The sequence below is a fragment of the Neophocaena asiaeorientalis genome, unplaced genomic scaffold (assembly GCF_003031525.2).
Source record: "Neophocaena asiaeorientalis asiaeorientalis breed wild unplaced genomic scaffold, Neophocaena_asiaeorientalis_V1.1 scaffold293, whole genome shotgun sequence".
NCBI classification, from domain to species: Eukaryota; Metazoa; Chordata; class Mammalia; order Artiodactyla; family Phocoenidae; genus Neophocaena; species Neophocaena asiaeorientalis.
Window position 1 is genome coordinate 4438240 of NW_020173920.1, and position 13742 is coordinate 4451981.

Consider the following 13742-nt stretch of genomic DNA (forward strand, 5'->3'; position numbering starts at 1 on the left):
TATATATATATATATATATATATATACGTATATATATATACGTATATTTTATAGTTATATAGTTAAAAATATTTTAACTAATATTTTAAATTGTAGTATTTATGACAAAAAGGTATTTGAAATTTATTTATTGCTAGATGAATGAAACTGACCTTAAGAGTTTATGCTCTTATTTCAAAAAGATTTTACTTACTTGGAAGCCCAACATTGTGGTAAAAGCAATGCATTTTCAAAAATGTGAGTCTTACCTTTTCTGTGGCATTTAGAAGTAGAAGAGAAAATTGAAAGAATTTTAACTTTTATTTCTCACTAAATAGAACAGATCTCTCTCACACTCTCTTTCTATGATATGTGAGTATGAAGTGATGACTCTGACTTTTAAAAAACATTAAAAAGATATCACATGAAATAATTTTGAAAAAAGAAACACTAATTCATTCTCATAATAGCAATATTATTTATTTCACATATTATCTTCCAGTTCTTGTTTACATACTTATTTTTATTTTTTAAATTACTTTAAAATTATTTTTACATTGTGGATCATAATGTACATAATTTAGAATTCTGAAATTTTCAATTAACGTTACATCGTGAACATTTTTCCTATGATTAAACCCTTTGATAAGCAGATAGCCAAGGGAAGTGATGGTCTTTGAAGTGGTCACACTGAGAAGCTATGTACCTTTACCATTGATGCCATTAGCATTATTTCAAGCTATATAGAAATCCAGTCCTGTTATTTTATAGTCTACCACATTTTACAGTATTACTCAGTTTGATCTCCGTTGATGCTCTCATACATGGCTTAGACTGCTGACTGCTTTCAGAAGTTAAATCAGTTCTCAAAACCTGAGGAAAGAATGTGCCACTGGATCTGAAGGTAATTCCAAACGAGCAGTTTTTTAAAATGTTTTGAACCACGGCAGTATCCCATTAACACCAACTTGGACTGACATCCAGCCACACGTATACAAAATGCATAGATGTAATCAGAATAATTCATGAGATGAGGGATATATAGATGCTATAGAATAGGTAGAAGTAAATACACAATCAGAAGGTAAGGCCAAAAAGCAAGGGAATAGAAAGTGAGGCTGAGAAGAGTACAAGTGGTTGCTAGTGTAGCATTCCATAAAGCTTTGTGTATAGTAGGCATTCACGGACTTAATTAAATTATAGAACCCCTTTAGTTTAATCTTTTTTTAAATTGTTGAATGAATGCATATTTGTTAAATTAGAAACTCTTGGTGTTTGTAGTATTTGGATTTGTAGTCAACTTCCATTCATATTCTTTCTACAATACATTTTTCTTGGGTTAGTATTAAAGTGTATTTAAGTTCTCTGTGTCAAGAAAGGTAGTTGCAAGTGATCTAGTTATTAAAACTCTTCTGGAATTTTAAGAACTATTTCAAAAGGTGTTAATGAAGTTTGAGCAGAAATTAGGGAGGGAATAAATTTTTTTGAGTTGCGAGTAGACTCTTACTAGTAAACTCAGTATTTATTAATAGACTACTATGTGCCAGGCATGGTTCAGATCTTGGGGATACTGCCATGAGCAAGACATGGTGTCTGTCCTCAAAAAGCTTAAAGGTTAATGGGAATACAGACACATAAATGGGTATTGTAATACATTGGGATAATGGTAAGGAACTGTTACGGTAGCACAAATGAGGGAGGTCAAGAAAAGCTTTCCAGAAGAAATAATTTCTTAGCTAAAACCTGGAGGGGAGCTGTTTCTGGCAGGAGAAACATGTGCAGAGACCTGGAGGAAAGAGGGACAGGCATACATATGGAGACAAGAAAGGAGAGACGGTAGGTTGAGGGAATTGATGATAATTCCAAATGAAGAGAGCATAGCTTGTGTGAGATGCAATAAATGGGGCTGAAGAGATAAGAGGGTACCAGATTAGGAAGGCCTTGTAACTCATGTTAAGAAATCTTGGCTTTATTCTGAATGTAGTGGGGAGTCAGTGAAAAGTTTTAATTAGGGGAGTGACACAATCATATTTGGTTTTTTCAGAAAGAGCTACTTGGCCATAGGTGAGAAGAGGTAGGCATAGACATCAATAGAAGACTGTTGCAATAATTGAAGATGCTGGAGTCCTGAAATAAGTTAGTAGCAGAGAAGTGGACTCTGAAAGGTAAGGGAAGAATTCAGAGGAGTCAGAATGAAGCTTAGGATTCTGTTTTGGATGTTTAAGTGTATAATAATACAATTTGTGAAGGTATGGAATAGTAGCAGAGGTTTGGGGAGATGATTAGTTCAGCTTAGGTAAGTTGCTGCCTGTGGGACTTCCAAATGGAGCTGTTCAGTAGGGAAATGAATATTTGGGTCTAGAAAGAAGAGTGACATCTGATGAGTCATATTGATGGCAGTTGAAGCTATAAAAGTGGATGTGTCCTTTGTTCCAGGACACAAAGCTGAAGGAACACTAACATCTAACAGACGGTAAAGAAGAAAGTACAGAGAAGGATCGGAAGAAACCAAAGATGTAGGAGGAAAACCAGGAGAATGTGATGGTACTTCAAACATTAGGAGTAGGGTAATATGTCAGATATTATGTAGGCACTTTAGGAAACCAGAAATCATTGAATATTCACAGATTTTTCTTGGTTAGGGTTGGAAGACATCTTAGAAACCATATTGACCCATTTCTGAGTTAAAATGAGAAATTGAAGGCCCAGAGAAGTAAAGTGAGTTAGGGTTATATGTATAGGTCAGTGCTTCTCAAATTTATTTGTAGGAAAGGACCGCCCCCCCCTTAAAAAAAAATCTTCATAGACCAATACTTTTAATTTTTCTTTTTTTGGGGGGTTGCTACGCCACATGTGGCTTGGGGGATCTTAGTTCCCCAACTAGGGATCGAACCCGGGTCCTCAGCAGTGAAAGGAGGGAATTCCCCAGAAACTAATGCTTTAGTAAAAATGCAATAAAAATTAATTGTTTTAAAAAATGAAATAAAAAGAACACATACAAAATGTAAACCCAAATTCTGTTAAAATAAAGGGTATAATTTGCATACAGTAAAATTTAACCTTTTTAGTGTAGAGTTAAAGTTTTCATAAGTGCATACAGTCGTAAAACCACAATAAAGATGCAGAACAGTTCTTTTTTTTAAAAAATAAATTTATTTATTTTTGGCTGCATTGGGTCTTGCTGTGTGCAGGCTTTCTTTAGTTGCGGCGAGCGGTGGCTACTCTTCGTTGCGGTGTGTGGGCTTCTCATTGCGGTGGCTTCTCTTGTTGCGGAGCTCGGGCTTTAGGCATGCAGGCTTCAGTAGTTGCGGCACATGGGCTCAGCAGTTGTGGCTCGCAGGCTCTAGAGCTCAGGCTCAGTAGTTAGGGCACATGTGCTTAGTTGCTCTGCAGCATGTGGGATCTTCCTGGACCAGGGTTGGAACACATATCCCCTGTATTGGCAGGCAGATTCTTAACCACTGCACCACCAGGGAAGTCCCCAAGATGCAGAACAGTTCTATCCTCAAAAATTTCCCCCCGCCCCTTTGTAGTCAATCCCTCCTCTCACCTGTAGCCTAATCTTTTTGTCTGTTCTTTTCCAGAATGTCATATAAATGGAATCATAGTATGTAGTCGGGCTTCTTTTGAGTCTGGCTTCTTTTACTTAGCATACTGCATTTGAGATTCATTCATGATGTTGTGGTATGAGTAGTTCCTTTTTATTGGTGAATAATATACCATTGTATGGATATACTACAATTTGTTTATCCATTAAATGAATGGATAATTGTGTTGTTTCTTGTTTGGGAGATTATAAATAAAGCTGCCCAAAACATTAATGTACAAGTGTGTGAATATACGTTTTCATTTCCTTTGGATAAATAGTTAGGAGTGGGATCATATGATAGGTGTGTGACTTTAAGAAAGTCATACTATTTTCCTAAGTTACTATTGATACATACACCATTTTGCATTTTGTCTTTCTCTGACTAACTTACCTCACTTGGTGTGATAATCTCTAGGTTCATCCATGTTGCTGCAAATGGCATTATTTCATCCTTTTTTATGGCTGAGTAATATTCCATTGTGTGTATATACCACATCTCCTTTATCTGTTCCTCTGTCGATGGACATTGCTTCCCTGTCTTGGCTACTGTCAGTAGTGCTGCAGTGAACAGTGGGGTGCATGTATCCTTTCAAATTATGGTTTTATCCGGATATATGCCCAGGAGTGGGATTGCTGGATCATATGGTAGTTCTATTTTTAGTTTTTTAAGGAACTTCCATAGTGTTCTCCATAGTGCTTGTATATAAATTTTTAAAAAAATATTTTCTATTCCTCAATACTTAAAAACTCCAGGATGGGAGACCAGTGAGGAGGTTGAACTTTCATCTTACTTCTTGCAACTGTCACCGACTCTCATTTCCTTGGTGGATAGTCTGGCTGGCTTTATTACCATTTCTAGGGGAAGTGTAGAACCAAAAAGTAACCACTTTGTGTCCCTGTCATTTCTGTGCTCTATCCCTGTGGGGCAAGGAAGGGTCTGTAGAGGGATTTTTTTTCTTTTTAAAAAAAATCTCTGTGACTACCATACTTCGGTTCCTTGATAATAGTGAAGAGACTGTTCTTTCGGCATTGAAAATAGTGTAGAGAATAGGTATAAAGGACTACTAAAGTTTGAAATGTCTCTTGATTCTTCTTTCCAGCTGTGGTGGAAACATAGACTGCATTACAGGTTTGGGGCTATTTTCTATATGAAGTCATTAAAGGAGAAAGAGTGTGAACTAAGAGGCAGCAGCAAGGAGATGGCCACTGATAAATTGGGTGCCACAAGCTGGCTTAATGCCTTTGGTGCCATTAGCAAGCTAAAGCAGATGGAAGAAAAGGTAGTGGATAAATAAAAAGTGCATGTGGTGAGAAACAGTACAGTGGGACTTTGGCCATAGATATGGATTATGGGGTGTTATGGACTGAATTTTTGTGTCCTTCCCAAAATTTGATATTTTGAAATCCTGAGCCCCCAGTGTGATGTTATTAGGAGCTGGGGCCTTTGGGAGGTGGTTAGGTCATGAGGGTGGAGTCCTTATGAATGGGATTAGTGTACTTAAAAAGGAGACCCCAGAGAGCTATCTGGGCCCTTCTACCATGTGAGTACACACACAGAAGACAACTGTCTTATCAACCAGGAAGTGGGCCTGCATCACACACCAAATCTACTGGAGCCTGATCTTTGATTTCCCAACCTGCAGAACTGTGAGAGATAAATGTTCATTGTTTAAGCCACCCAGTCTATTGTATTTTTGTTACAGCAGCCTGAACAAACTAAGACCCTGGGTTAGATTAAGCTATCCTGCTGCTACCTATAATATTGAGACCTCAAAATAAGCCCATGAACAGGTTTACAGGTAGTTTAAACCTACAAGTTTCTTTTAAAGGCCCCCCTCCCCCTTTTAAAAAAGATTTGTTCTTCATTCTGAATATAATAAGAGAGAAGTTCAAATTTTTTACGGCTGACTCATCAAAAATTGTTATTACCTCTAAGTATATAGGTAAAACTTGTAACTTGTTTAAATTTGTTTATCACTGTTCTGTCCTCTATATCATTTAGCCCTCCTTACTTTTCCTTTGCCCTCTCAGTTAACCTTCTGTTCCTCTGTTTAGCTAAGTGGAAGTGTTGTTGGCATTTTGGCTAGGACAGTTTCTTGTTCTGTAGGACTGTTCTGTTCATTGCAGAAGATTTAGCACTTGTATGAGTTTCCTGTGACCTCCCTGGTGGTGCAGTGGTTAAGACTGTGCTCCCAATGCAAGGTCTCTGGGTTCGATCCCTGGTCAGGGAACTAGATCCCACATGCATGCTGCAACTGAGAGTTCGCATGCCACAACTAAGGAGCCCATGTGCCGCAACTAAGGAGCTGGTGAGCCATAACAAAGGAGCCCGCGAACCACAACTAAGGAGCGCTCTTGCTGCAACTAAGACCCAGCACATCCAAATAAATAAATAAATGTTTTAAAAAATGGCATATTCCTGGGCCCTGCCCAGACCCTTCCAATTGGAGTGGGGGCAGGATCTACGTTTTAAAAGAAAAAAAAGATACACTAAGTGCTAAAACAAGTGATAAACTAAGAATGCCTGATTATACAAGCACAGATAGCTCAGATAATTTGGCTTTATTTAAGAAAGTGAATGGTGTATTTTGCTTCTTGGGCCCCTCTCTAATACTGTCTTCTTCAGTCTTGCCAGGATTTAGCATGTGCTTCTTTTTTAAAAAATCTCATGAGTAGAGACCCCTTTTATGGAAAGCTCTTAGGTCACTATACTGACAAGCTCCAATGATGGAAGTTATCCTGTCAGATTGTCAACAAATATATGATACGCTGCCTATAGTTTAGATTCTAGCACTAAATGGTTAAGTGAGGATTATAGATAAGAATGGCAGTTCTCACTTTGTTATACAGCAGAAACTAACACACCACTATAAAGCAATTATACTCCAATAAAGATGTTAAAAAGAGCAATTCTGAGCCTCGAGTGTTGACACCTTCTGCCCCCCAAAATATCACAGTTATTATTTCCTTTATTATAGCTTTATTTTTGTCTTAAAGTCATTTTCGGTATAATCCCTTTTAATAAATTCTATTTTAATCTATAGTTCAGTAGATCTCTGGAATACTCACCTATACTTTTTTTACATTTTCCTGTGTTTCTACATCAGCTCTTTTTTGGGGGGGCCACTTGCAGGATCTTAGTTCCCCCACCAGGGATTGAACCCGGGACTTGCAGTGAAAGGGCCAAGGCCTAACCACTGGACTGTCAGGGAATTCCCAGCAGTGGTCATTTTTAAGTTGAATTTCCTTATGAACAAATTTCAAAAGGAGTGAAGCAGCTGGGATTGGTTGCTATTATAGCAGAAGGGAGTTTCGATCCTGCATCAGCATGTTCTTTTTTTTTTTAATATTTATTTATTTATTTGGTTGTACTAAGTCTTAGTTGCAGCAGTCGAGCTCCTTAGTTGCAGCACGTGGGCTCCTTAGTTGCAGCTTGCTGGCTCCTTTGTTGCAGCACACGGGCTCCTTAGTTGTGGCATGTGAATTCTTAGTTGTGGCATGCATATGGGATCTAGTTCCCCGGCCAGGGATCGAACGTGGGCCCCCTGCATTGGGAGCGCGCAGAATCTTAACCACTACGCCACCAGGGAAGTCCCAGCATGTTGTCTGTCCCTTTTGTGGTGCTTTAGTGCAGTGTGGTGAGCACCTAGAGAGACAAGAGCCAAAATGGTATAAACTCAGCCATTTAATTCTCTGAAAAGAAAAAGATAAGTAGGTGTCATTCAGAAGCTAGTTTTAGGGTTTATTATGAGGCAAAGATAATAGTTCATGCATCTCTTGCTGGAATAAGTAGCCAGAGTAGTTTACATACAGGAACCTTTTAATTTTCAGAAGCTGCTGGGTAGATAAATTAAAATGGTGGAGTACAATAGACACTGAACTTTTAGACTAGCATTTAAGAAATATAGTAATGTAACCAGTATAACTGGACACAATGTAAAAATATTAGAAAAGCGCTGAAAGCTTCAGGTTTTATGAGTAATGATATGGAAAATTTTCATCAAATTTGTGCTGGTTTTGCCCCAAGAGTCTGTATTTAATTACCTAACATACAGTTGGCTACTGGGATATTTGAACTCCTCCTCTCCCTCAAAAAGTTGAATTTGTTTTTATTTTTGTGTGTTGGGTCTTTGTTGCTGTGTGCGGGCCTCCTTTAGTTGCGGCAAGCAGGGGCTACTCTTCGTTGCTGTGCACAGGCTTCTCATTGTGGTGGCTTCTCTTGTTGCAGAGCACAGGCTCTAGGCGCATGGGCTTCAGTAGTTGTGGCACACGGGCTCAGTAGTTGTGGCTCATGGGCTCTAGAGTGCAGGCTCAGTGATTGTGGCACCTGGGCTTAGTTGCTCTGTGGCATGTGGGATCTTCCCAGACCAGAGCTCGGACCCATGTTCTCTGCATTGGCAGGCGGATCCTTAACCACTGCACCACAAGGAAGTCTGAGATTTCACTTTTTTAAAGTGTTTCCTAATGGTGAGAATATAAGTCTGTATGTACTAGAACTTGAGAACTTTTTATTTTTTAAATTATTTTATTTTTATTGAAGTATAGTTTTTACAATGTTGTGTTAGTTTCTGGTGTACAGCAAAGTGATTCAGTTATACATACGTGTATATATATATTTTTTTTCTTATTCTTTTCCATGATAGTTTATTATAAGATATTGAATATAGTTCCTTATGCTATATAGTAGGACCTTATTGCTTATTTTATATATAGTATAGAATTTGAGAACTTTTGGTTCAGCTTGACTGAGGACTTATGGAGAGAGAACTGGTTTGAGAAAAGTGAGAACTGGCCAGTTCAGTGAGTTTTTAAAGTCTGTAAGATAGAAGAGCTAGCAGAGACAAGGATAGAGATAAGGCCCTGTGGAAAAGTAGTATCTGTTATTGTATATACTTTAGGGCGAGGAGGGAGGGGGAAGGTCCACAACTTAACAGGTGGGTATTTGGTGTGTTGTCAAGAAAAATGAGGGGTGCACCACAACTGCTGAAGCCCACACCCCCCCGGAGCCCGTGCTCTGGAAAGAGAAGCCACCGCAGTGAGAAGCCCACGCACCGCAACTAGAGAAAGCCTGCATGCAGCAACGAGGACCCAACCCCAACGCAGCCAAAAATAAATAAATAAATAAAATTTAAAAAAAAAAAGAAGAAGAATGATGGGACTGATTTTCCTGCTGTCACTCTCCATATCATACAGAGGCATGGCATTGTAAAGTACCACCAAGTGATCTGCCTAGGTTACAAAAGCATCTTCACCTGGAGGGAATGGTACAGAGGTGAGATGAAAGCAGAAGGGTATAAAATAGGAGCAGTTTATAAGGGCCAAATCTTGTGTGCAGCTCAAGAGAGATGAAAAGTTTTCCAGTCAGCAGTGCAGAACTGTTGAAACAGGGGAGATAATCAAATTTACATTCTTTTGCGATATAGAAGGTATATCAAAAGGAGCATGACCAAGAGCAAAGAAATGTGATAGTTCATGTAAGAGATGTTGAAGGCATGAACAAAGAGTATAGCAGTGGGCATAGAACAGTATGGATAGGGGTGTTGTTAATTAGATGGAAGCTGTAGGATTTGTTGGTTGACTGATGGGCTGTTTGCAGTTGAAGAGAGAATAGTGGAGGAAAGTTTCTCAATTTTGAGTAATATATGAAGCCCTTTTTTTTTTTTTGCGGTATGCAGGCCTCTCACTGTTGTGGCCTCTCCCGCTGCAGAGCACAGGCTCCGGACGCGCAGGCTCAGTGGCCATGGCTCACGGGCCCAGCTGCTCCGCGGCATGTGGGATCTTCCCGGACCGGGGCACGAACCCGTGTCCCCTGCATTGGCAGGCTGACTCTCAACCACTGCGCCACCAGGGAAGCCCATATGAAGCCCTTTTAAAGAAAAAACATCCCTGGCCCTATGTAACTTAAATTACCATATATACCCAGACATAAGGCACACGCCAAATAGAAGGCAATTCTGTATTTGTCCAGTTCCCAAAAAAGATTTTTCAGTAACATAAATATGTAAATTTCTGGAGATTTAAGTGAAATGATTGTTTTTTTTATAATGTTACTTATTGAGTTAACATTAAATCACAACATTATATATTAATGCTTTTTTCCTGTCATGTTCCATGAAATAATTTTGTTCTTTTTTTGTTTTTTACTAGCATTTAGATATGTCTTTGTCAGCTTTCTGACAAAGCTGTAGCTGCTCAATATCATCTGAGAGTTTTTTGGAGCATGTGATTTTCACTTTATGTTGTTTGAAATATAGCATATTTAAAATTTGTATATGATGCTTTCACTGGACATTTTATCTTATGTTCATTTATCCTAAATACCCATTTGCTGTTTGTGATTTCCACAGTGTAACCATATTGCTTTGTAAATGAAATTTAAAACATAAAATATATGCGGTTTAAAATTCAAAGGATAGGGGAATTCCCTGGTGGTCCAGTGGTTAGGACTCGGTGCTTTCACTGCCAGGGCCCGGATTCAATCCCTGGTCAGGGAACTAAGATCCCACAAACGTGTGGCGCAGCCAAGAGGAAAAAAATTCAAAGGATATAGAAGGGTTGTTTTGGCTGAAGTCTGGCCTTTCTTTCCCCAGTGTACTAACTGGTTAGCTGAAGTACTATGAGATAGTTTTAGGTCAGTTTATTAGATATTGATCACATGCAAGCGAACATGACATTAGATGCTGGGGTACCAAGAAAAAAATCAACCCCTGTGTTCAAGAAGCTCCTGCTCTTTTGGGGGAGCTAAAAAGTAAACAAGTATTTACTGCTTAGTAGTATGTCCATGTATGTAATAGAAGAGTATCACAGTGGTGTGAGTGGGGAGGAGGTAGTGTAGAGAATGCTTAGCACAGGAATTGAAAAAAGTAACACTTATGGTGATTCTTGAGCATGCATGAACTAGACGAAGGGAGAGATAAGGGGAATAAAGACTTTCCAAGCGTGTAATTTGGTGTGACTGTACTGAATTGCATAGGATGGAGAGGAAAAGCCAGAGAGATAAGCTGACGTCTGATCACAGAGGACTCGCCAGATCATAAGAACTTTGGAATTTGTACTGTGGGTGTCAGAGAGCTATTAACTTAAACTGTGTGTGTGTGTTTGTGTGTTATAAGCACACTTGTATTTTGGAACATAACTTCAGCAGCAAAGTGGAAGATAGAATGATGATCAGTTAGGAGCCTATTGTAGTAATCCAGGTAAGAAGAATTCAGGACTTGATTTTAAAGTCTTAGAGATAATAATAGAGAAGAGAAAACAAATGAAAGATATTAAGAGTAGAGTCAGCAGTTCATTTCTGGCAGTAGGACTAAACTAGAGAGATACCATGAATAACCCTCCCAAGTGAGGAAAATCCTGAATAAAATATTTTTTAAAATCTTTCAAAATGCATCATTGGGCTGGCAAGAAAGTAAAGAATATTCAGAAGCTAAAAATGAAATGAAATTGGAAATGAGATGTTAGCAAGGTTTAAAGTAAGCTTTCACCCTGGTTGAATCTGCCCGAACTGGATGGCTTTGAACTTCTCTTTTGATGGCATCAGAGGGCACAGGAAACAAGCTTGCAGCCTTCCTAAGGAGAGGAATCTGAAAGGAGAACCTTCCCATACATGAAGCGGGGACCTTGGCATTTGGGGTGTGGCAGGAGAAATCTTCACTGAGAATTTATAACAAGGGTCCTTACAGGGTCACATTTCCCATGTGGTTTCATAAAACTTCAAGTCAAGAATGTATTTTATTTAAAGAAATTTTTTTTAAGAACTAACATTTATTATTTTTGGCTGCATTGGGTCTTCGTTGCTGCTCACAGGCTTTCTCTAGTGCGGCGAGCGAGGGCTACTCTTCGTTGTGGTGCACAGGCTTCTCATTGCGGTGGCTTCTCTTGTGGAGCATGGGCCCTAGGCGCGAGGGCTTCAGTAGTTGTGGCACATAGGCTCAGTAGTTGTGGCGAGCAGGTTCTAGAGTGCAGGCTCAGTAGTTGTGGCTCACGGGCTTAGTTGCTCCGTGGCATGTGGGATCTTCCCGCATCCAGGGCTCGAACCCATGTCCCCTGCATTGGTAGGCAGATTCTTAACCACTGCACCACCAGGGAAGCCCCAAGAATGTATTTTAAATAGTCTCTGTTTGGTGGTGCCTTCAGGTACCTTACAAAATTTCTCAAGTTACCTTCTCTTAGGAGAGATGTACCTTCAACCCAGCCTTCAAAAATCTACAGATTAAAATTCCAAGCCACTTGAGATCATAGTCAAAAAAAAATCACAAAGTGCACAAAAAAACATTGCATAGTGAGCAAGAGCCAGCAGAAATGAGACAGTGACCTCTAGAGACTGCAGAAAGTTTATATTTTGTCTTAGTAATTCCAGTAAGTTTGATTAATATATTAGAAGAAATGAAAAGAAATGTGAGTATGAAGTAAGGGTCTCTGATCAGGCAGATTAGGAAACAAAAACCCCAGAACTTCTAGTTATAAAAAAATTAACTAAAATTAAAAGCTCATGAACAGGTAAAATACAAATTGGCACAGCATAGAATGAAGAGTTCTAACATACATCTAATTGGAGTTCCAGAAGGACATAAGTGTGAATGAAGGAGTAAGGCAATTTTTATTTATTTATTTATTTTTGACATCTTCATTGGAGTATAACTGCTTTACAGTGGTGTGTTACTTTCGCAGTATAACAAAGTGAATCAGCTATACGTATACATATATCCACATATCTCCTCCCTCTTGGGTATCCCTCCCACCCTCCCTATCCCACCCCTCCAGGTGGTCACAAAGCACTGAGCTGATTTCCCTGTGCTATGCGGCTGCTTCCCACCAGCTATCTGTTTTACATTTGGTAGTGTATATATGTCCATGCCACTCTCTCACTTCGTCCCAGCTTAACCTTCCCCTTCCCCGTGTCCATCTTAACCTTCCCCTTCCCCGTGTCCTCAAGTCCATTCTCTACATCTGCATCTTTATTCCTGTCCTGCCCCTAGGTTCTTCAGAACAGTTGTTTTTTTTTAGATTCCATGTATATGTGTCAGCATACGGTATTTGTTTTTCTCTTTCTGACTTACTTCACTCTGTATGACAGACTCTAGGTGCATCCACCTCACTACATATAACTCAATTTCGTTTCTTTTTATGGCTCAGTAATATTCCATTGTATATATGTGCCACATCTTCTTTATCCATTCATCTGTAGATGGACACTTAGGTTGGTTCCGTGTCCTGCCTATTGTAAATAGAGCTGCAATGAACATTGTGGTACATGACTCTTTTTGAATTATGGTTTTCTCAGGGTATATGCCCAGGAGTGGGATTGCTGGGTCATATGATAGTTCTATTTTTAGTTTTTTAAGGAACCTCCATACTGTTCTCCATAGTGGTTGTGTCAGTTTACATTCCCACAAGCAGTGCAAGAGGGTTCCCTTTTCTCCGCACCCTCTCCAACATTTATTGTTTGTAGATTTTTTGATGATGGCCATTCTGACCCGTGTGAGGTGATACCTTATTGTAGTTTTGATTTGCATCTCTCTGATGATTAGTGATGTTGAGCATCCTTTCATGTGTTTGTTGGCAATCTGTATATCTTCTTTGGAGAAATGCCTCTTTAGGTCTTCTGCCAAGTTTTGGATTGGGTTGTTTGCATTTTTTTGATACTGAGCTGCATGAGCTGCCTGTATATTTTGGAGATTAATCCTTTGTCAGTTGCTTTGTTTGCAAATATTTTCTCCCATTCTGAGAGTTGGCTTTTCGTCTTGTTTATGGTTTCCTTTCGTGTGGAAAAGCTTTTAAGTTTCATTAGGTTCCATTTGTTTATTTTTGTTTTTATTTCCATTTTTCTAGGAGGTGGGTCAAAAAGGATCTTGATGTGATGTATATCGTAGAGTGTTCTGCCTATGTTTTCCTCTAAGAGGTTTATAGTGTCTGGCCTTACATTAGGTCTTTAATCCATTTTGAGTTTGTTTATTTATTTATTATTTATTTATTTATTTTTGCGGTATGCGGGCCTCTCACTGTTGTGGCCTCTCCTGTTGCGGAGCACAGGATCCGGACGTGCATTAGGTTTATTCTTAGGTATTTTATTCTTCTTGTTCCAGTGGTAAATGGGAGTGTTTCCTTAATTTCTCTTTCAGATTTTTCATCATTAGTGTATAGGAATGCTAGAGATTTCTGTGCATTAATTTTA

At 39.0% G+C, this 13742-nt stretch overlaps 1 protein-coding gene across 3 annotated transcripts in view; it reads left to right on the forward strand.

The window, feature by feature from the left end:
* Positions 1–13742, forward strand: part of UBXN7 (UBX domain protein 7) — a 59900-nt gene that overhangs the window by 3193 nt on the left and 42965 nt on the right. The window contains exons 1-2 of one of the 3 annotated variants that reach the window (XM_024752077.1): positions 1977–2144; positions 2416–2523. The exons of 1 other annotated variant lie outside the window; for it this stretch is intronic. The gene's annotated coding sequence lies outside the window, so the exon portion shown is untranslated. Of the gene's footprint in view, positions 1–1976; positions 2524–13742 lie in introns of those variants that run through there. One more of the 3 variants, XM_024752076.1, reaches the window with a different exon arrangement.